Source organism: Metopolophium dirhodum, chromosome 8, assembly GCF_019925205.1.
Source record: "Metopolophium dirhodum isolate CAU chromosome 8, ASM1992520v1, whole genome shotgun sequence".
NCBI classification, from domain to species: domain Eukaryota; kingdom Metazoa; phylum Arthropoda; class Insecta; order Hemiptera; family Aphididae; genus Metopolophium; species Metopolophium dirhodum.
In genome coordinates, this window is record NC_083567.1 from 8,877,020 (window position 1) to 8,902,764 (window position 25,745).

A 25,745-nucleotide genomic window follows, 5' to 3' on the forward strand; every position below is an offset into this window, starting at 1 on the left:
GAACCCGTTGATGTTCCATTGGATAAATGTGCTCATGTTTAGGAGGAGGGGAAGGATTTTGAGTAGTGTTTTATTGGTTGGATTGATTCAGGTTGACCTTCAGATGTCAGTTGAGCTCCAGGTCTTCAGAGTATGGTTATGATTGAAATAGAAGTTTAGTTAATCTGGATATTCTGGATTTTATTTTTCTGTCCACCAGTAAAAAATGGTCTTACTTTTTCGGCCATATCGAGGACGTCAGTAGCTTTGGATCCAATACTTTTGCACAGATCATGTATGTTTAAGTTTTATTCGAGACATTTTCTAAAATATATTTGAACGAAATTAGGTCAAGGGGGGTCTGCAAGAAAGCTGTCGCTGGCTTAAAAAGGTCAACTAATTCATCGGTAGTCCTCGTTGAGGAGTTTGATCTTCATCTGACTTTAGGTTTTTACTTGGTGTGATTATTTCAATTTCTGTTTTTAACAGCGAGTGTATCCTCACCTGACTTAGGTATACAAGATGTCAATGTGGGGGAAGGAGGCACCGACGGCCATAAGGATTCAGGAGCTGGCTTTTTAAAAATAGCTTGGTGTTCCTATGAGTCCGATATATCTGCGTTATTATCATCTTGAGTGATTTGATCAATATTTTTATGAGGCATCACGCTATTATTTTGAGTTTTCTCAACGGTTAGATGGGTTGTGTTTTCTAGGGGAGGATCAGAAGTCACGTTCATACTATTGGTTTTTCCGACTTTATAGTGATAAGAGGTATTATCGAAGACAATGACGATTGACTCCGGAAGTTTTGAAAAGTCATCGGGGTTTATGTATAGTTCGTCTACAAAAACTTGTGATGTGAGCGAATTGGTCGAGTGGGAAACCAGCCTTTAGCGTCGTGATTGAGGAAGCTATTTTTACACCAAGTGTCCCTAGTGCATTTATAATAGAGTTGTTCGGTATAACGGGATAGACGTTCGATAATATAATACGTTTGGCCGGGTTGATTAATTTGCGAATCGGTATATCGATGTTATCGATGAATATGGCCGAGTGCTTATTATTGATGTCATTAGTTATCTGTTGGTTTTTAAGGAAAACACAAAACCTATTATTGGATATACGTGACGCGGAGATTATGTTGGTTGCGTCAGTGATTTTACTAAGCGAAATTATGTATTGAATTTGTTTAATTCCGTCTATTGAGTTCATCACGATAGCTTGGTTCATTTTTGATGTGACAGCGAGTTGTCTGTTGTTTCAGGGAAGCATTTAACTTGAGAGCTCTTGGTTGGAGAAATTGAAGCAGGTTGAGTGTTGTGTATATCATTTGTGGTGAGTTTGTCTTGAGTTGAAGAGGTTTTGGGGGAGTGGAATTGAGTTGAGTGTTTGGACGCTAATAATTTGTCATTAAGAGATAGTTTAATATGGTTCGAATTGTTCGATAGATTAGGCATATTGGTGTTCATTGCGAGTAAACGCAGTTGTTTATCTTAATTGATTCTAATTAGGTAGAGAGCTTATCGCGCTTGTATAATAATATATGAAAAAACATATTACCGATTTCACGTAGAGTACTTCTATCGGTAAATAAAAACGTGGTTGCGATAAGGCTACACACGTGTTACTCGGTCAGGAGTCAAACACGAACATGTATTTAATTTTTATTCGTTGATAATGACACGGAATATTGGTATCGGAGCCAATATAGATAAAACACTAATAAAGTTTATCTTTATTTGATGTATAATATTTTGTAGTTTTATATTTTTATTTACAATTAAATAATGGTTTTTAAATTGAGGTGAGTGCTGCATCAAAATTGACCACAGGCCATGGGTTGGAAATCCCTACAATACAGTGAATAAATAAAAAAAAAATATAAAAACCGGCCAGGTGCTAATCGGACTTGTGCACGAAGGGTTCCGTACCATCATCTATAAACATGTTGGCACAGTGCAACACTGCTTATATTATATATTCTAGTATTTTTGGTATAGTTACATAATCTGTGAAAATTTCAACTTTCTAATTTTCATGGTTCATGGGATACAGCTTGGTGACAGACGGACGGACGGACAGCAGAGAGTTAGTAATAGGGTCCCGTTTCCTAAAAAAAGTGTCCCGTAAGGAAGATCTAATCCTATACCTACTTATAAAAATAATAATAATAACGAAATTACACAATGACTGATAAGTGATAAGTGATGAGGGATGCCATCTATAACCTATCTATAATAATTCAACAATTGGCTATTATAATTTACCAGCTCTGCTGATCCCGTGTACTTCGTTGCTCTGCAACCAATAATTATTATTATTATTTATAATAGTTTCAAAACCCATGGCAGCCATGGCAACCAAAAGACACACAGACAGGCAGACAGACAAACATTAATTTTTATATGCATAGATAAATTTATTCATTAAAATGTTTTAAACATGTAAAAAAAAACATCTTTAAAAAAAGTTTAAAACGCTGTTTTTTATTTTAAACCCTGTATAGCAGAAGTGAGTTCCTCGGTTTTTTTTTAAATATCATATATTCTTAATACAATGAAGAAATATAATGAATATAATGAAAAAAATACAATGAAAGTTAATATTAATTAAATAACATGGCAATAAGATTAACAAAGAATAATACAGAACTGTTGGACACGTTCATCGTATGTTATAATTCATTGGCGAAGATTTTTTTCCTTGCACCAACTTTTTGTAGTAATGGTAAATGTATCTAGGTACAAACAAAAATAATTTTAATCAAACATTATTTTTTTTTGTTACGTCAAGTTAAATGTGTCAAATTATTTATAAGTGTTGTTTATAAGGTTTTTTTGTGAATTTTTTTGTAAATTAAATTGCTGATTCTAAGAACACTTTACTATAATTTTCTATATAAGATTACTGAGCTCTTAGTTTTGCGCAAGAACAATTAAAACTTGTAGGTATCTATACAATGTAAACAGGGCTAAAACTAATCTTTGAAGCTTGTACACACGTTTAGGGCATGGTTCAATTGTAAAAGTTTTCTCTTGCCCCATGGGAAGAGGTTTAAAGATGGGTACGGAGAGCCGGTATCATTCCAATTATAATATTTTACATTTTCTATCCCTCTACTAATTTTGGTTCACATTGGCTACTGATTATATTTTGTACATAATATACACAACGACATTTTCAAATGCAATGTTTTTTGCAATTATGTTTTCTTTAATTAACTAAAATTAATCACTTTAAAATAAATATAAATATATCATAAAAATACTGAAAATTGTTTATTTTAGGGTGACAGACAGACAGTATTCGCTCAGAATTATTAATATACAATGATTTAACATTGAATTCAAATTTAACCAAGATATATTACAGTGACCAGTGTTGTGTATTATTTAGATAAAATAAATACACAGTATCTTTTTATCTCATCTAGATAAATACAACTGGTATTTGATTATCTGCAGATAATTATATAATATTTTTATTAATTTCACTTGACGTTTTCCGTTTTTCTATAACTTTTAATACTTATTAGAATTTTAAAACAACGCCCCATATGCCACAATTAGTTAACAAGACATCATCCGAATTGCAAAAGGGAAGTTAAGAGAAGAACTGTGCGCTTTTTTACTTTAATACGTATTCCCAGCTAACTAAACAATATTTTAAAACAAATGTGAAATATTTTAATTCCAATCAAAGTTAATTATTAATTTAATTATTTACTTCAGTCGTATGTACTGACACACACATGTGTTATTTTTTTATTTATCTGATATTTATCTTATTATTAATTATTTTGCACAAGAATACGTACTCGTCTCCCTCATCGTTCTGAAAATCTCTCGCTGATCCTCGAAGAATAGTGCTATAACAGCTAAAACAAATAATTGTTAAACATAAAATATTTTTTATTAAGATGAGTGACACGCCGGTTGTTGCTTGCACATCACTATTGTGATATATGTATATATATATATATAATAGTTTTGACATTTTTTTGTAAGACAGTTGCGCATCGTTCAATTTTTGGGTTATACATCGTTTTCACATCGACCGCTTAAAAGGTCATACATCATTTGCGCATCAATATTATTTAACAATAGAACTGAAAAAAAGGTGTACCTATATCCAAAATCACAGCTGATTACAATTATAGTATATATATTTAGATCAATAAAAAATATATAGGTAGATTATTAAATAGGTACTTTTATAATAACTAAAACATTGTTTAATATGCAATGTTTTCGGTAATTATTAGTTCACACTATTATATTAATAAAATAAAATAAATTAATATATATTAATACATGTTATTTTTGGGATTTATCATTAAATTCAAATTTAACATAATATCCAATTCAGCGAATTGCACAATTACGAGGTATACTCCAAACCTATATTATCATTGATTATTTTAATTACTAGTATTTATAATCAATAACATCATACAATATATAGTGACTTCCCTGGTTTTTAAACATGGTTCTAGCTTCTAAAATTAACTCTTCTAATAAAAATACAGTAAATTCTCTTTATAACGGACCCTCTGTTAGACAGAATCGTCCTTATAACGGAAAATGTCAATAGTCCCGGTTCAAATAATATATGAAATTGACATTTTAAGACGGAACCTCTACAAAATGGAAACGGAAAATGTTCGTAATCCAATTAGTAAAAATACTCTCTGTTAAACGGAAAATAGAATTATTTAAAGATAAATTACACTTAACTATATGTATATAATATATGTTTTTATATAATATATGTTTGGTTACTAGGTAATCTAAACTTTATCATTATCTGAAATATCATTCGACACTATCGTTTCACGATTGTCATAATGATTTGTTTATTATTAAACATTAGATGTGTACGTATGTGTACATACCTTTAACGTATTTTTGTTAATATGAACTGCCCAGTCGTCTTTTTTCTGTCAAATTGTTCATATCGTTTAGTAAACGTGCAGTGCTCACCGTCTGTTTTATCGTTGTGATTTTGTTTGTTTTCGACGTTTTCGTACTGTTTTTAGTTTTTACTCGCTAATATGCCACGTACAGCTCTGACTTTGTCCGATAAAGTTATACTAGTCGAATTGAAGGAGACACAAAAACTAAGTACGAAGGAACTTATTACTAGATTTAAATGTGGAAAAACTCAAGTTTACAACGCGATAAAAAATAAAGAAAAGATTATAGATGAATGGGTAAATAGCAAAAACTCGGGAAAGAGTAAAAGAGTAAAAACTCCCTCATTTGAAGAAATTGACCAAAAGTTGTATGAGCGGTTTATCAGCGTTCGGTCAAAAAATTTGCCAATTTCCGGTCCAATTATACAAACAGAAGCTATGAAATTGGCTGAAAAAATGAATATCAAAGATTTCAAGGCTTCAAACGGTTGGCTAGAAAAATTTTAAAAAAGGCATGACATTGTTTGGAAATAAGTTAGTGGTGAGGCTTATGACGTTAATCAAGAAACTGTGGTGGAGTGGAAACAAAAAATATCAAGACTCATTGCTGGATATGAAGCAAAAGACGTGTACAATGCTGACGAAACGGGTCTTTTTTTCAGAGGTATTCCTACTAAGTAACTAGTACTGAAAAGTGAGTCTTGTGCTGGAGGGAAAAAAGCAAAGGATCGCTTAATAGTACTCATGTGTGGTAGTATGGCTGGAGAAATTAGGAAGCCATTGGTAATTGGTAAGTCTAAAAAACCACAGTGTTTTAAGAACATGGACATTTCTTCTTTACCTGTCATATGGAAATTTAATAAAAAAAGCCTGGATGACAACAGAGATAATGGAGCAGTGGTTGCGTTATTTTAACGCAGATATGCAATCTCAGAATAGAAACGTCCTAATATTCTTAGATAATGCTGCATGTCACCCAAAGATCGAGCTAATAATACGAAAATACTTATGCTGCCCCCAAATACCACATCGATCAACCAACCAATGGGTCAAGGAGTGATTAACACGTTCAAGTCTTACTATCGTAAGTTTTTGCTACAATCGTTATTATGCAAGATGGATAATTGTTCTTCAGCTCATCAGTTCGCTAAATCAATAAGTGTTTTGGATGCAGTCAACTGGATAGCGTTGGCTTGCGATAATGTAAAAGACGAACGTGTGCGAAATTGTTTTCGTAAAGCCGGGTTTCTTTCAAGTGAAGGAACAAATACCAATCGTATAGATTTACCAGAAAATGCTTTGAAAGATATTAATGAGGAATGCGTTATAGCCAATGTTGATGTAGAAGATTTTATTACATTTGACAGTAAATTAGAGACGCACCAAACTTACGATTCGGTGATTTTTTTAGAAGAAAAAGAAAAAGAAGTAGAAAACGATGATTATGATGATAGTGAAACCAACGATGAGCCAAAAATAAAAGATTTTAAAACTGCAATCTCATACTTAGAAGAATTAAAAAAGTTTTCAGTCACCATTTTAAATTCAAATCTATTAGAACTCACAACAAAAGCCCGAGAATGTGCTGCTTTTAAACACAAAAAGCAATTAAATATTAAAAACTATTTTTCTTAATTATAAAAAAGGTACAAATATTACTTTTATTTTTTTTAGTATTATACACAAAACAAATTTAAATATTAAGTCATATAATATGTATAATAATCTTATTGTATAAATTTACGTTTTACGCGGTATTTACCTAAAATATAATTTTTTTAACACATACGTACATTCTTGAAACATTTTTTTTACCCTCTCTAAGACGGAAAATTCTTTATAACGGACAAATTGTTGGCCCCAAGCGATTCCGTTATAAAAAGATTTTACTGTATATCAATAATTTTCAAATTATGAATATTGAATATAGTAAGACACTTGTATTATTTATTATACATTAATATAATAATTAATATTATGATGTATGTGGATTTTTTACCGTGCCATTTGCATAGTTCTATAACACGTATTAACAACAGAAAAAATACCTTATTAATGTAGTAGGTATTTGAAACTATAGGTAAAAATGTTTAGTTTTTAGTATTATTAAGAAAATAATAATATACTATAATCTATAATATTATTTATTATCATAACTCGATTCCTAGAAAAAATTGTTTCAATAAGTCTTAACTATGTATTTACTTTTCCAACGTATGTGATCTACAAAACATAATAAGAAAATGTTAATTAAATATATATGTATATTGTATATACTAGCTGACCCGGCAAACGTTGTTTTGCCATATAAATAATTTCCTATTAATTTCTAGTGTAGACTAAAAATAGCTTACTTATTGGAAGTATGTATCTATGTTAGAATGTGTATATTGTATGTATGTAAGAATGTGGTATATGCGTGAAATAAGCATGGAGTGCTGTGAACGATGAGGGAATATAAAAATAACAAAAGGCAAAAGGCAGAACTATTTCTGTTGCTCCGAACGATATCTTCTGAAAGCATGAATTGAATCTTCGAATTGACTTCAGGAACTCGTTAGAATCTGGATCCGTGCCGATGAGTAAGCCGATCAATGGTTCAAGTGGTGTTTCAATTTCAGGTAGTTGCACTTTTCCTGACGCGCAACACATCCCAGCTGGCTCATTTTTGAATTTCAGAGCATGACAATGCGGACATTCCTTGTCCATAGCATCAATTACTACTTTTGAATGAGCATAATATTCAATATCGGGCTCATACTGGAATGCTAGACGCGGGAATGAATCAGATATAAATGCTCGATGTACCTGTTGTCGTTGTTGATCATTTGTTCTTCGTCTTTTGACTGTGAAGCGGCGTGATTATCGTTGTTCTAATCTTCTGACTTCATTGCGTTCAGCTCGTGTATCTTCTGGCTCTTCTTGATGCAATTGCGCCATTCTGACACGTGCATCAGTATTTTGTTGCTGGATTTGTTCTTCTGTTATTTCGGATCTGTTATTTCGCAAGTTTCGAGCTTTACTTGTACTGCGGCTCAAATCAGCCCCTTTGCGTTTTCTTGGCATTGCTCACTGTACAAATCATCTAATTGAGGATTGTATGTATTTTTGTATGTTGTATCTATTATTTTTTTTTTTTTTTTATATATATAACCAATACCTTAGCAACTATTTATAAACTATTATTTCTACCGTAAATTATCAAAATCCCTGTTTGAGCACTTCTTTTATTTTTTTCTGGACAACCCTTATCACTTAGGGGTATGAAAAATAGATGTTAGCCGATTCTCATACCTACTGAATATGCACAAAAAATTTCATCAAAATCTGTCGAGCCATTTCGGAGGAGTATGGCAACGAAAACTGTGACACGAGAATTTTATATATTAGATGTTACGGGCAAAGTAGGAAATCGGGCATTGTTATGCTATGACCGGGCACTGGGCACAGCTGTAGTCAATTTGCACCAAAATTGACCCAAAATATATACATGTGTAATTTGCACCATTTTTTTTTAAATGCGTTTGTAATTTGCACCAAAATAAGGATATTTAATTTGCACCAAAACTAAAATCGATTATTTTTTCGATAGTATCTCGATATAGTACCAACTTACAAGTTGTCGTACATATTGTTGTAAGTTTATATAAAATCGTATTATTATGAATATAAAAAAAAGTTGGCCAATTAAAATAATTTTACATATAATTAGTTGTATAAACTTACAACAATATGTGTATAAGCTCAGCCATTGTATAAATAAAAACTAAGCTAAATTTATATTAGGATATAGAAACTTGTAAGTTGGTACCATCGAGATACTATCGAAAAAATAATCGATTTTAATTTTGGTGCAAATTACAATTCCTATTTTGGACTACCTAAGGTTGGTGCAAATTACATACCCTTATTTTGGTGCAAATTACAAACACTACTTTTGACTACCTGTAATGGTGCAAATTACAAACTCCCCTGTGCACAATACCCGAACATTTTGGGCAATATAAGAAAGATCATTTCGCTGCAACTCGTTTCCGCACATTCAAATTTTTTTACCTGAAAAGCGACGACTTGCTTGTGCACAACGAAATCAGTCGTTTTACCTGATAACGGATAACTCATTTGCACACAACGACACATTCACACACATGTATATAATTATTATTATTATCGTCACAGACTGCAGTACAAATTATTAAATATTTGACAGCAATATCATCATTTCGGATTTTCCGTTGGTATCTGTAATGATTAGAAATAGACTAGAAATAACCGTAAACGGTTACCGTCACTAATACAATCATTAACTTCTAAATTATGTTATGTATTGATATATTACCTTTTTGATCCTTATGACGATATATAATATAAAATAAAAAAAATATATATAATAAAAATCACCTTTTATTGGTTTTTAAGTACCTATTGACTTTATTTATTTAATATATAACATTAACACTTAATATAATGGTTAATTTTATAATAATATCCTTTTGCATAGAATGTCTGCGTAGTCTTCAAACTCGCTTTATTAAAATCTATACAAAAGGTATGATAATGAGATGTACACTTTCGTGGCCGGAGAAACACTGCCGCCGAGACGGGTAATGACCAGCCTCCTTATATGTGACATTTTGTGTGTGTGTGTGTGTGTGTGTAATTATAATTATATCTGATATGACATTTCATTTATTGTCTTAATTATAAATGTTATTAATTAAAGTTATTATATAAATTGACGTGAACTATAGTAATTTACTGTAACGAATATAATTTGATATCTTAATTTAATTGTATGTATAATATTATAAATTTATAATGTCGTTCGATAAGAAAGTATAATTAAATATGATATATATATATTATATGTATATCATTACATACCTAACTATTTTTAGTACAGTTTCAGTAGTTATGGTTCAGTACAACAGTGAAGTACTAATATTTTTACGACTTAAACTCTTTAATATGGACGTTGACATTTCTGATATAATATTTTTGATTTTGAAACTCGGCGAGGAAAACGATGTTTTAATATCAATTATTATAAATTTAGTGAATATCGTATTTTAATGAGTGGATATTCAAATTTTAGATTATATATTTATATTGACTATACTGTAATGATATTATGACGATTTATGTAACACATGCACACATTTTCAATCACGCCTGTTTGAAGCAGACAGCCCTCGGCCTGTTAAAGTGAGAAGGAAAATGTATGTGCAAACGAGTTCTGATAGTAGGGATTTTCGTCACAAGTAGCCAAAGTATATGTGCGCAATCGAGTTGTGTTTTTTTACGCAAACGAGTTGTAAAAAAGGTAAATTTGCGCAAACGAGTTGTAGCCGATCATTAGAATACTCAATTTTTTCATACATTGGCCGGGCATTGTACGAGGTTGCCCAGGCAAAGTGTAGGTACCCCTATTGGGCACCAGTGAAATAATTACTGCACACATTTATGTCGAATAATATTTATACGCAACAATAACACAACAAAACTATTCTTACATATTGTATTTGTTTGATCCACAACTTACGAGTTACGAGATACCTATCTAATTATACGCGATGACTGCAGTGGCGGCTCGTGGTAGTTTCATATGGTAGTGCGATACATTTTTGTTTGAAGTGGAAGTAGCCCCACCCACCACCGATCTCAGATGAATACTAAATCTATGATTGACCTCACCTGTACAATTTGACTTCAATGCCACTGAGGCACTGACTAACTTTAATTATAACTTTAATAATATTAATAACTATAACTTTAATAATATTTATATTACCTACTCATAAAATTATATATTTATTTACAAGATATATTCATTAAAATAAATATTAATAATGCAATACATGTATTATCATGTCTGATATGGATACAAGTACCTACTTCACAATCATTGCTATTGGTCGGTATTTCTATAGCTATAATTAGACGTAAATATCGAACTCTGTGCGCTGTAAATACAAAATCGCAGGTCGCCGCCGTAAATGTACAACGAGAATTATCGCACAGTAATAGTATATTAGTATATAGTATTGTCTCGCCGCGCTGCCGCGACCCGCGGACTGCAGTCCCCGATGTTGATTTCCACAAATCGTGCTTATGCCCATAGATACGATTGAGTACAGGTGGCCGCCGGAAATGTGCTACGAAAATTACCGCACCAATATAATATTATAGTCCCGCCGCTGCCGTGTGCAGCCGCTGTTGCGAGTTGCGACACATCTCAATATAATCATAATTTGATAATATAACCCGTATAACACACAGTGCCGCAACTAAGGTTAATAGGGCCGAGGTGCAATACCAAATAATAGGGCCCCTTACTTACCAACATTTTACAACATTTTTTCATGAAAAATATATTTATATATGTAAACGTTAAGTATCCACCACAATTTAAATTTATTTTTAACTAAAAAAATACAAATTTACATTAGATAAAAACATTTACATTACAAAAATAATAACATATTTATAATATTAAAATTACTTTAAAAAATTTTTTTTTCTGCATTTTTGATTGGCAAAGTCAATAATTAATTTTTCTACATCAAGTTCTTCAGTGCGAGCTCTTTCTATATATTTTAATATACTTATGTTTGTTAGTTGGTCTTGAGATATCGAGTTTCTTAAATAGTTTTTAATCAGTTTAAGTTTAGAAAATGACCGTTCGTCCGATGCTACAGTCACTGGTAAACTTAAAAATATAATACAAGATGTAACAACTTCACTATACAAAGATGATAGGTCGTTTTCTATTAAATATAAACATAATTCTTTAATTGTTTTCATATCAGTGTTTTTTATAAATTCCTTTAAAGATAGAACTTGACTAGTTAAATCGGAAGTTACGTCAGTTTTGTAAAACTGAATAAAATCATAGCATCATTTAATTTTATTATACTTGGTGGCAATAAAAAATTAAAAGTATTTGATACTACTTTAAGTCCTTTAAAACGATCTTCGAGTTGAAATAAAGCAGTATCAACTAATGGTAAAAATACTGAAACATAAAATTTTTCCTCTGTAATATCCAATCTCCTGTCACCATCAACTTCACCAAATAGTTTTTTAGAATAAATTTTTCGTTTATTTTCATTCTGAAATTGTATTCCCCATTTTAGACACATTATTTTTGCTGATTCTACCATTTCTTTATAATTATGTCTCGTGTTTTTAATTGAATTAATACCAATTTGCAAAAACTCATTGGCTTGATGGATACTGGTTTGTGAGCTCTGTAACATCTTGGATACCACAGATAATGGTTTCAAAACATTTTCCCAAATAATTATAAGCAAAACAAACTCAAAAGATTGCATTTTTTTTTAAAGAGATTTAGCCCTATTTAATTAATCACTTTTTATTGCTGGTTAGTGAAATATTTGTCAAAGATTTCAACACATTGATAAAATTTTCTTTTAATGCGTATACAGATGAATGTCTAGCTTCCCATCTTGTATTGCACACTTTTTTCAAAACTTTTTTTTGTATTTGATTTTCTATATCATTTCCAAATGCTAATGATGCCCATCTAGGTGCACTTTGGCTGAAAAACAAATATATATTTTGGACTAAATCGAAAAATGTAGAAATTTTTAATGAACTTTTGGCAACATCAGCAATTACTAGATTTAAGTTATAAGCAGTACAATGTACATATAAGGAACTAGGGACTACATCAGAAATCCGTTTTTGTACCCGTGATTTAGCACCGCTCATAACTGAGGCTCCAATTGTAGTCTTGTCCTCTACATTTTGTAACATATAAATTATATTTTTTCAAAATATTAAGTATTAAGTTGAAATGTCCTTCTGCGTTATGATTCATCAATGCATAAAATCCTAAGAACGATTCCTTTATTTGCACAGTATGTTCATTATAATTCACAACAATATACCTCAGTATCACAGAAACCCGGTCAATTTTGGTAATGTCTTGTGTTGAATCTACTATGATTGAGAAACATTGTGCCTTTTTTATTTCTTCACATATATTTTTTCTTAACTCAGCAGCCAATAATTCAATAAGTTCCTTTTGTATCTTCCAACTTAAATATTTTATTTTTGATTCTTCATTATATAAAAGTTTACTTAAAATAGGATCAAACTCTGCCATCAATTTAACTGTGCGTAAAAAATTTCCTTTAGAATTACTGTTAGCTTTTCCTTCATTTCCCCTCAATGCAGTATTTCCTGCGGTAAGGCATAATATTATTTTGATTAATCGTTTTAAAACTTCTCTCCAGAATTTTGCTTCTTCAGATATATGCTTTTCCAAATTTTTATCTATAGTTTCATTTTTCAACGAAATTGTTCGCAATTGTATGGTTTTTACATGCTGTGTACAGTTTTCATGTTTGATAATTTTTTGGGTTAGGTTACCATTTATCCAATTTAATTTAAGTTTATGATTTTTTCGATCCGCAAACAACCAACAAGACTCACAATATACCTTATTTAAAACAAATGAATAACATAGCCACATTCTAGGTACTTTAACGCCGGCTTTAGTAGTCATATAATAATAATCTTTAGAAAAGTGTCTGCTAGATTTCATAGTTTCATTTTCATCACTAAAAATTATGTCCGAAGGAAAGTTTATTGACGGTTTGCAAGGACCATATGATAGAATTTGTTTTTTCAAATTAGAACTGATTGTGATATTTTGAAAATGTCCTCTATCTGTTGGAAACTCCAACTTTAAATCCAATTCACCAACTAATCATATGCAAATTAAAAAAAAAAATTTTTAAATTTCTAGAATAGGTACTATAATAATTTTAACTAATTGATATATTCCTTAAAAAACCCCCATCTGTACAACTGAATTATGGAAAAATGATATAATAATTATTAATACTCATAAAATATTTTAATATCTTTATTTAAAAAGATCTTAAGATATTTTATTTGTTATATTTAAAAAAACTTTTGTCTAAAAAAATGAACAACTTGATATTTAATTACTGTACCAATTTAAAGAATAATTTTAATTAATATAAAATATAATAATACCATTAGAATCATCCATATCAATTTTGGTTTTAGACATTTCAACTTCTTGTTGAATGGAATCAATCGTATTATTAGTTTTCAATTCAATATCTTCATTTTTTGTAATACCTGAATATCAGAATAAACCAATTCATACCATATAAACTACAATCTACATATATTTTGAAATAAAATAATAAAGCTTGTAAAACAAATCCTTTCATGTCAAAATTATTACTTACCAATAGTATCATTATTATATACCGGCGAAGCAGTTGTAGTATCTGAGATAATCTTTGGTATCGTAAATCGATTTAACGATCCAGCCAATTTTTTCGTTTGCTCTTCTCTTTGTAGTTTTAACTTTCTTTTTGCATATCCACTCAGAGGAGCCATTCCAAAGTTAGGATAAATATATAAACTAAAATTTATAAAATACGTAGGTACCTATAAACTGTACAAGTACGGAGTGGCGAATATTAAAATATTTAACAATTGACATGTGTACAGCACAACCGCGTATATTTCTGTGTGCGAGCGTCCGATCATTCTACGAATCAACCTTATTTCCCCGATCGACAGAATTTTAAAAATAGACATACAACAGTCACTGTTAGATAAGATAAGATTAACTTGAAACGGTACCACCGTACTAATGTACTATGTAATAGTATAGTTTTCAAAAGCAACTATATTTCCTAATCGATATTCGATAGTCAAAGGTGGTTTATTAAAAATAAATTATTACTGATTCTGCTTTAACTGGTAACATGATTGTTGCAACAGAACATAATATATATTTTATTTATAGAGTATAGACATTAGACACATATTATTATCTATATTATTTTCTAATTTACTATGTAATAATTTTAAGTCTTTTTCAATTATTTAAAGAGGGCCCCTTTGGGGCCCTCTAAATTCTCTGCTGGGGGTGCAATGCACCCCCTGCACCCCCGGTAGTTGCGGCACTGATAACACACATATTTTGTGTGCGCCTCGGGCCGCCGCACCATACTGTATTTACATAGTATACACGAAACTACGATGTTACACTGTTACTGACGTTGGTCGCTCGGCTTTCGTTTAATTTTTAGATTATTTCTTATTTGCAATGGAATAATTGCCGGGTTAAGATGATATTTTTTTCTTCAAATTTAATATTATTATTTTATAGTACAATTTGGAATTATTAAAATTATTTCGTAAGAAATACAGACCATCATGATTCCTATTTAATTACTATGAGAAGTATAATTTTGAATATAATTTTATTTTAAAATGTACATAGGGAGTGCGGTCGCACCATCGCACCTTAGCACGAGCCGCCACTGGATGACTGCAACCGATAATACGAACCGATCCGTAATTTCAACGACAAAGTGATCACATAGTATATTGCGCATTTGCACGAACACCAAAATTGCAAACACTTATACTTTAACTTATTCCAACATTGCCCAATTTCCTACTTTGCCCGTAACATATATTAAAGAGTATATATTATGAGCTAAAGTCTCCTTCGCAACACGTTTAAGCTCTAATGATTGTAAAAAATTTTTTCTACCAATTGGAAATTAAAAGCTAGGTTTGTAGTTCATAGTTTTTACCTTTTCTTTTAACAAACGCCTCTACTACAAAATAAAATAATAATAGTTTCACTATAGTTAATAATTATACCGATATTGTTAAAGTCTCCTAAGAAAATCATTAACACTCAGATAATTATAAAATATTTTTATTTACTGTGAAGTGAAAATTAAAAACTAGCTTTGAGACCAATATCCAATGGAGCAAGAAATATTTACAAACTTATCATTCCTTTATAGGGCAAGGGTAACTCTATGTGGCACACCTAGAAATTCAGCACTTGAAACCGGTTTCAAAATCGATTTCAGAACCGGTATAACCGTTAAGAAACCAAAACTGTAAAAAAAATGGATACCGGTATTATAATAACTCAAAACTGAAACTGGATAAATTGGATACCAGTATTATAATTTAAAACCTAAACCGAAAAAAAAATTTAAAAACGGCATTTATTTTTTGAAAATCTTTGGTATCTTGAACATTTTAAAAAGTTTAGTTTTCATAAAAGTCGATTCGACTATTCCGCGATTCAAATAAATTAATAAACTAAGATTGAACGTAAATAGTCCAGACCTTGACGTCGATTTTAGAAACCTATTATTGAATAGATAAAAATATATATTTGAAAAAAAGGCTTTATTTGTGTCTTTTGTATTTAAAATAGGAACCTACCTACTACCTACTTGTTTAACTATTTATTTTATACATAATCTGAGCTTTATTGAATATTTATGTTAAATTTACTAGTGAAAAATAATTAATTGAGTTACATTTAATCTATATAAATAACGTCCTTACGTAAATTATATGACAAGACAGCGTTTTCGTATATTTTGTCCTCTAATAAATACATACAAAACTCGTATTATTTTTCAAGCATTTATTACATTTTATTAGTATGTTATTTTATGAATTATATTTCTCATTAATTTATAATAAGTATAATGATATTTGATTACCAACGCAATGATGGTGTAAGAATATTTTTTTAAAATAAGGTTGTCAATGGTTACCCGGTATTTCGTATACAGTTCATGACTATTTTTCTACAAAATAGTCGATAATTCAACCTATAATTTTCCTTTTTAATTTAGATTTTGAGCAAAGCGATGAATGTATTGATTTTACAATAATATGTGTGTTATTATTTTTGTTTTTTTATGCCTGGTTACATGGTAAGTAGTCGAAATAATGCTTCGATTTTCAACTGCAGTATCTTGTTCAATGGGAAAGTGAATCTAGTTGGTGCTTGGGGAGGAAAATTCCATATTCCCATTAGCGTGTTCAAAAGTGCCGATGAAAATCGGGATTTTTTACGCTAAATCGGTTTTACTTTTTGGTGTAATCTTTATCAAGTGGTTTTTATTAAATTTATAAAAGACGTAGCAAGTCTTAATTCATAATTAAATTTCAAACTTTCATTTTGAATTCAATGCGTAAGATAACATTATATTAATTAAATTTAAAATTTTTATATGACGATAATACGAGGGGAAAAACTAAATGTATGAGTTACAATCTTATATTATAATATCTTGGATTCTGATTATAACTATTAGTATATTCAATATAGTGTGAGTTTTTTATTAAAATTAAAACGGTTTTTGTAATATTATTAACTATATACTTACTTTTATATTTTTGATTAGGAAAAACAGCTGTTTAAAAAAATTATACTTACAAATTGAATATTGACATTAACATAATTATCGGTAATCATCTATATGTATAAACGACAAACAATGTCTGTACCTGTGTCTTTTATGCATTTCTAAACCGTTTATCAGATTCCGATGAAATTTGGTACAGAGATTGACTAGCTCTCGGAGAAGCAAAATACTTTCCCAACCTGGGGAGGTTCTCAAACAGAGTTTGCTCTGTTCGTAATTGTCAAGGCAAGGTTTGTATAAAATCATAGGCATAAATAAAGTTTGAAATTTTTTTTTTTTGTGGGGGGGGGCTCAGGTTATTCAGCTAAGTAAAGGTATACATATATGTACTACTAGCTCAGTATACTTTATATACTCTTCTGATGTTTTTTTATTATAGTAATGAAATCATTAGTTGTTTTTTTTTTTTGGGGGGGGGGGGGCGTTATAGAAATTCAAGGTTGGCCAAGCCTCCCACCTCCCTCTTATTTTCACCTATGTATGAAATAAAATTTTTGAAAAGTCTATAGAATAAGTCAAAATATTGCAAAAAAATTGTATGATATCTAAAATAGACTCGATACCGTTGCACTACTAGGTATTATATAAACGTTGTATTTATATCATGAACCAGAGACGGGGCCAAGGGGGGGGCAAGGGTGGGTGACTGCCTCCCCCGGATAAGTTCTTGCCTTTCTCTCGCACAGATATTTAACTCCTATTTTTACTGTGTGTTACCGTTTTTATGATTGAAATTATATTACAATCGTAAATACTAAATGGGATTACTATTTTAATTTTTAACTCGCCGTAATCAGTAAATGTGGTCATTCAAAATATTTAAAAATAGCAGCGTTTACCTATTAGTTAGTCGGGTATCCCACACGAGTCGTCATTCTGTTAATTGTGTATGTATGTGTGTGTGTGTTAGTGTGTGTACACTTGTGCATGGTCGCATTTCGTTCATTCATTGGTACTTGGTATAAAATATATTCGTCGGTGTAACTATCGTTTGATTTTACTTATATGTTAAATGTTAAAAACTGAAAAAAAATAACAATAACGTTGACGGTTGATAGCCACCCACGTCGACTGTAAGTTAATGATGCAGAAATACACTTATACAATTAAAAATATTTTTATATTTAAATCTTAATTTGAATTGTCATTTTTATTTTTTAAATTACTATTATGACGTAATTAATACATATATAAATATTTTTTTTTCATTGGATAACCCGCGGCAACATAGGCCATTGGGTGTGCGGGAGAGAACTGTAGGTTTTTAAATTGGGTAGGTTGGTACACGTGTGTGTGTGTTGTGTTTTGGCAGAATTTCTAATGGGGTACCCGTAGGTTTTTGCCATGCCCCGGGAGGGGGATGGTGGCACTTGTTCTCCGGATACCGTGATTTGCCCTAAGAAAAATGCCACCCGCGACCGAGGTATCGAACTCGGGTCGGCCACTCATGTTATTGTATCATGTTATTGTATAATGCATAAATCATTATTTTTTTTTTTATTGATAGAAGCACAATTATTGTTGAGCTTACAAAAAATTGACTTGCCCGTTATCGCCCCTCTAGGAAAAAAAATCTGGTGCCGTCCCTGTCATGAACTAACAAGGTTCTTAGAGAATGCTTTATATACTCTATGGATAGACAGATGTGGATAATGTTTGACATTTGGGGGGTGGGCTGTAGCTCAGGTTACTCAGCTAAATATACTTGATACTATTATAATGATTTTAAATCATAGTAGTGAAATCATTAGTTTTTTTTTGGGAAGGGCTGTAGACATTTTAGAGGGACTAAGCCCCTCACTCCCCTTCCTATTTGCGCTTATATATTAAATAATATTTTTCAAAAGTCTATGGAATAAGTCAAAATATTTCAAAAAAAAAATGTAGTGGTATCTGGGACATACTCGATACCACGGACTAAGATCTTAGTCTGTGCACGATACCGTTGTATTAATATTATAAACGTTGTCTTTATAAACTCTGTGGACAGACGTAGTGGTACTCTTTATAATATACTCTATGTGCCAGACGTAGTCCTTACCTACTATGTGCTATATTATTATTTTGTTATTTTTGCTCGACCGATTTGACTGATTTTTCTGTTGTATTCGAAATTGTCAGGGCAAGGTTAGAATGAATATTTAATGAAAATCCATCGGAAAAGTAAGAAACTGGATGGAAAATATATGATAGTAGCATTCAGCTGTCCAGCAAAAAAATAAACTAAATAATAATATATTTTTGTTTAATGCAAAGTTGCGATTGGTTATGATTGAATATAACTTTAGACTTGTACCTATACTATATTTGGTCAGAACTTTACTATAACTTAGTAAAAATGGTATTCCCAAGGCTAAATTTTCGACAGTTGTCCCAGGAACCTGTCCTGACTGACTCAAATGGTAGTTAAAATATATAGTGGGTAATATTGTAACCAAAAAAATCTAAAAACATATATAAGCACCGTTCTTTTATGGTCATTCTAAGTTGAAACTTTTATTAACGAAATTAGATGTTTAAAAGAAGAATTCGTTATTTCGTTATAATTCAAAAACATTATTCATGATGACTTATAAATGACTTATATGATTGAATATAATTTTAGATTTGTACGGTACAAGTTATTGTTCGTTGCCACACCTAAAATTAGTTTGGACTCACTGACTGATCAACATAGATCCTAAATAATGATACCTTATTGCAGTTGTCGCAATACCTTCGTATCACCATGTAAGTGTGCACTATGATAGCATCTTACATGATTCGCATTTTAAATGCTTACTCAAATATTTTGAGACTAAAGATGAATGGTGAACATGTTTAAGTTTTGAACATCATATACCGAATATTAAATAAACGAATTGAACAAAGTTTGAATCGTTATATTATAGAGTTGGCACTTTTAACGGGAAACTAAATACACGGGTTCAGCTAGTGATTAATAAAAAATAATTTAAATAATAAAAATGTATAACTACATTAGTACTTCTTTTACAAAAACGTTTATTCAATCTTCTTTTTAAATTAAAAAAATGTAACATTTTTTTTAAAATTATTATAACTAATATATTTTATGTTTAACGTTTTTTATTTTATTGGGAATTTCTATAAATTTTTTATTAGTTCATAAGATTATTAGAAGTGCAAATATTGTAAATGTGTGATAAAATTTAAACTATATGTGTTATTTAACAAAATAAAATTTGATTAATTTGTATTTTATTGTAATTTACAATCAGTTTGTCCAAGAAATTGAAAACTATCAACAATAATTTAACAAAACCGTTTTGTGTCTTTGTACCAGTGTACCATAGACATATTAATAAATGGACTGCGCTTTCCTCACCCTCCATCTATCCGAATCTGATATGTAAATTGTGTGAGTGAGATAGAAACTGTTGGGGGCAATCATGAAAGAAATAATAATTATATTTCATTCATGCCATGAAATTATTATAATTTATAGATTATAAAACTGATAAGTAGTGATAACCGTCATTGATATTTGATAATGTCATAAATAATATCATGGAAAAATTTGAGTATTCAATTATTTCCCCCATGCTTGCCCCCAACTGTTTTTTTCTCTTTCATCAATATCAGTTTCATGATTTCTCTCTCTAAGCGCAGTCCATTTATTTATATGTGTATGCAGTGTACCTATCTACTTGTGTGTGTTGAACAGAATTCAGGATTGCCAGATAAATACTGATAAGCTAGACATGAATTGTTTATGATCATTTAATTAATATATATTGCATAATTGCATGTATGTGTATGCTTAATACTTATAAATTATAAGTTATAAACGATATAAATAGTTAAAATTTAGTCGGAAATGAATTTAGTTTAATAATAAATTAGTACGTAAAGTAAGACTTATGTAGAGGTAACTACATAGACCCATCAGGTGTTATTACAAACTATTTATCTTATATATAGTACTTCATAATAATATCACATCTGAAAATTAGGCAGAGCTATCTAATTATAATTTTCTTTTATTAATATAAGTATTACACCTAAAAAATCAAATATGACTCATAACAAGAAATGTTTTTAACACAGTTGACTACATTTATTTTTTAAAACAGAATAATTATTATTTTAAAGATCTATAGAACGTTAATAAAATAACTAGGTACCAATATATTATATATTTAATTAAATATTATATTTTCAACTTAAATATAATAGAATTCTTTAAATTCGAATTACGCTTAACTTGTCATTATAATATAATGAATACCTCTGCAGATAAATATTACTCAAAAAGCCAAAAGGATGTCGAAGAAAATGTATCTTTTCTATTTTAGCGAAAACGGGCAAAACCTAATAGGGTTCATTTATTCAACACAAATTGTGTAATTCCAGGATACACCATACTGAGGAAGAAGAAATAATATATTTACTTAGCTTATTTAACCAACTTGAACTTGAACTATTTCATTTTGAAAACCACTAGCTAGAGACTTATCTATTCAACAATAACTTTCCTGTTACTTCTGATAGGAATAAATATTAACATTGGTTATCTTACCATCACACACTGAAAGTAATGGACAATTGTAAATTAAACAAATATGTTCAAAAATGTGTTAAATTTATCTTAATTTGCCCTTAGACTTGGACCTTATTGGGAAACCCCCATACAGTGGATTGGGAACGTTGACACTGACGAGCAGGGTAATCAAACCCCGGTCTCCTGGGTGGTATAATGGTAAGTATTGTCGCCAATCACGTGGGAGACCAGATCCGATTCATCTACACTACAACAGCGATGACTTAGGTGTTCGTCGGTGGCGGTGCTGCATTGATTAATTTTAAAGCAGCAAGAAAGATAGATGATGCTGACTTATTCTTTGTCATACCAGAATAAAAATCGTCCGACAGACTCTAACAGTCATACCGAAATCAACGCCAACTAATCAACTCTTGGTAAAATTATTGTGTATCCTACGCACTTGAATACAATTTCTCAAATTTAAAAGAATGCACCAACAAATCATTATCTATCTTATATCTGTTTTGTAGATATAATTTGTGAAAATAAGGTAAATATAAATGCTAAATATTGGTAAGTATGGTCACAGATATACTTTTAGGCAGATTCGGCCAAAAACTTTCGTGCCAAGATTCTATGCTAGGTGCGATGGGATCTAAATAAAATTACAGAGATTTTTAACTTCTGCATACTAAATACTATAAAAAAGACATTTTGTGTTGTATGAGTTGATCGTTGATATAAATTATAATATATTGCTAATAAATGAGAACTAACGGAGGATAACCGATAGAGTCAAAGACGTCACTTAGGGGTGTAGAATACTTTTTGCCCTAAAAAGTACTATATAAGAAAAAAATTAACTAAATGGATTTAAATAAGTATGGCCAATTCCCAAATATTATAAAGTTAGCGAATTTGATAACTATAGTAACCCAGATGAATTATTTTTAATAAGAGTGAAATAATTATAATAGAATGGTTGAAACGAGTATTTGCCATAGAATGCACATTTATAAAAATTTTACATATTTTATTAAAATTCTAAAACAAAAAATGCACCTATGTTTAAATATTGGCAATTTGTAATGGTACATGAAATTAGCTGTATTCGAATATCGAGTGTTAAGTATAGGATTACGGATATCAGCGAGTGGAGTATACATCTCGGATTCGGGTTATAACTATTTTATTCAATGTAACGTGAATTTTTTTATTTAAATAAAAAATGTTTTTTTCATGTTAGTAATATTATATTATACTTGCTATTACAATTTTGATTTGTTATAATGTCTGTTTAAAAAAATAATATTTTACAAATTTAATATTGACATTAATAACATTTAATATTATCGCGGATATATTATAATGATTAATGAAAAATATTTTAAATAATAAAACTGTATTAATAAATAAAAATAAGATAAACTACATTAATACTTTTACAATAAAGTTTATTCAATATTATTTTATTTTTTTTTAATTAAAAAAAAAAATCATATTTTGTACTAATATATTTTATGTTTGTTGTTTTATATTTTTTTGGGAAGTTCTTTAAATATTTTATTAGGTAATCTGATTATTAGAGTTCCAAAATATTCTAAATGTATGATACAATTTAAACTGTATGCAGATTTTAATAAAATAAAATTTGATTAATATTAGTATTTTATTGTAATTTACAATCAATTACAAATATTCTAGAAATGGAAAATTATCAACTATAATTTAACAAAACACTTTTGTATCTTTATGTACCTACTTGTGTGTGTTGGACAAAATTCCGGATTGCCAGATAAATACTGATAAGCTACCTAATGTATCAAGTATAACTAATAATGGGAAATGGTTTTAACACAATAAGCATTGTGTCATGGATATTTTAACTTATAGGATTCTTTAAACTTTACTTCTGATAGGTATAAATATTAACTTCAGTTATCTTACCTTCACAAACTGAAAGTAATGGACAATTGTAAATTAAACAAAAATATTCAGAAATGTGTTAAATTTATCTTAATTTGCCCTCAAACTTGGACCTGATTTGGAAATCAGCTACAGTGGATTGGATACATTAACACTGATGAGCAGGGTAATCGAACCTAGGTATCCTTGGTAGTATAGTGGTAGGTTGAAAGTATCGCTGCCTATCGCGTACAAGATCGAGTCCAATTCCTCACAGGTGATTCCATTTTCCTTCAAAATCGAGATACTGTTTTCTCCACTGTCCATTTTCCTCCACAAAAATGTTGGTTTCCATTTCCTTCCACATTATTTTAAACTGCAATTATGTCTATTTTCCTCCAATCAAGGCCGTAACTGAGGGTGGGGGGGGGGGGGTCCAGGGGTCCGGACCCCCCCCCCCCCCCCCGAAATTTTTAAAAGTAGAAAAATTTTAGCGGTGAATATAGTTTATAAACTATAAATTGTATTAAATAATAATTGTATATTTTTGTTAAAACAGTAATTTAAAATAAGATTAAATTTATCATTTTATTTTATTTCAACGCCGTAATAAAGATTAGGATCAATAGATACGATTAGGTACTAGCATTTATAATCAATGGTACTAGTTACAATAAAATGTGATTGTCACAACTCACAAGTGATATAAACTTATATATGAAATACGGCTGCAGAAAATCCAAATTATTTAAGATTATAAAACAAGAATATAACAATATTGTGTGTATTGTAAAACATTCATTTTACTGCTGTTCGTGCTCACGTAAAGTATATAAAATGAGTAAAAGAAACCAAATTCAAAATTATTTTACAAAGAGACAAAAGGTATGTTAAAAATGTACTATTTTATTTAATTATTATAATATAAAATGGTTATAATACAAATGTATTATATTATGTATTAATAATTATTAATACGTCCAATGCCGAGGTCGACACGTAGATTGACTTTAATGCCTCATTATTTTTGCTGGTGTTGTTTGATTGTGTTATTATTATTATTTTTTTTTTAATAATTGAACGTATTAATTACTATACTATAATATAGAGTATAGATAAATTAAAAAGTACCTTCTACTTTATTTATTTTAGACTGATGATGTCCCCACTGTCCAAACACAAGTAACTAACGAAACTAACGAAACAATTGAGGTTGAAAACAACGATCTCCTTGGATGCCAGATAAAAATTATGTATTTCCAACATCCACAACTTCAAGAAAAAATCTAAAATTTCAATTTCACTGGTTTGAACGTTTTCCGTGGCTTGTTTACTCTACAATTGATAATGGTGGTGCCCTATGTAAATACTGTGTAATATTTGGTCAAGAATTCAGAGGCAAAGGCAATAATCAAAAACTTTCCTCTTTAGTATTCAAAATTTTTAATAATTGGAAACATGCAATTGAGGTATTTAGTGAAAAAAATTGTATTTTATATTTTATCTTAAATAAAAATATTGAATATTATAATAATGACCTAATATGTTTTTAATAATGATAATAATACAATTTTATATTTTTAACGTAAAAATGAAGTGTTTAGTATCTATATTTAAAAAAAAGTTGGACCCCCCCCCCGAAATTGTTTGCCAGTTACGGCCTTGCCTCTAATATTTTAGCCAGTGTTCTAGTATTATGTTCCGTATTATAAAGAAAGATTAAGGCTAGGATTCAGGGCTTGCAAATGTTATAATAACGTTAAATTTGACAAAAAAACTATTGAAATTTGTAAATGTAATTATAACGAAAAGCAATAATCAAAAATAATTAAATACCGCAAAACAAAACGTAACTATCAACAAAATATATTATATATCATTAAACAAAACATAACTAAAGAAATATTTTAAAATTTTTTTATTTAAAAGGTGTATTGGTTTCGTTGAAACATTTATTTCATGCGACAATCTAAGAATTGATTATATTATATTTCGTATCCGGGCCATTACCTACCCGAATTAATTATTATTTTTACATTTTATAGGTATTATTGTATTAACACTATTTTAAATAACGATGAACGCAAAACTTGAATAACTTTTTAGTTTTAAATAACGATAATCGCAAATGTTGGATAACGTTTGAATTCTGAATAACGATAAACGTAAAA

General features: G+C 29.9%; 1 long non-coding RNA gene and 1 pseudogene across 1 annotated transcript; both read right to left on the reverse strand.

Moving 5' to 3' along the window:
- Positions 1-2,468: 2,468 nt before the first annotated feature.
- On the reverse strand, positions 2,469-17,266 carry LOC132950777 (uncharacterized). The gene is made up of 7 exons (XR_009665242.1): positions 17,127-17,266; positions 16,294-16,335; positions 15,516-15,539; positions 7,102-7,119; positions 6,896-6,913; positions 3,799-3,858; positions 2,469-2,718 (listed from the first exon to the last, which is right to left on the reverse strand). It is a non-coding gene; the product is annotated as an uncharacterized LOC132950777 (long non-coding RNA).
- Positions 11,395-12,205, reverse strand: LOC132949998 (uncharacterized; annotated as a pseudogene).
- Positions 17,267-25,745: the final 8,479 nt, after the last annotated feature.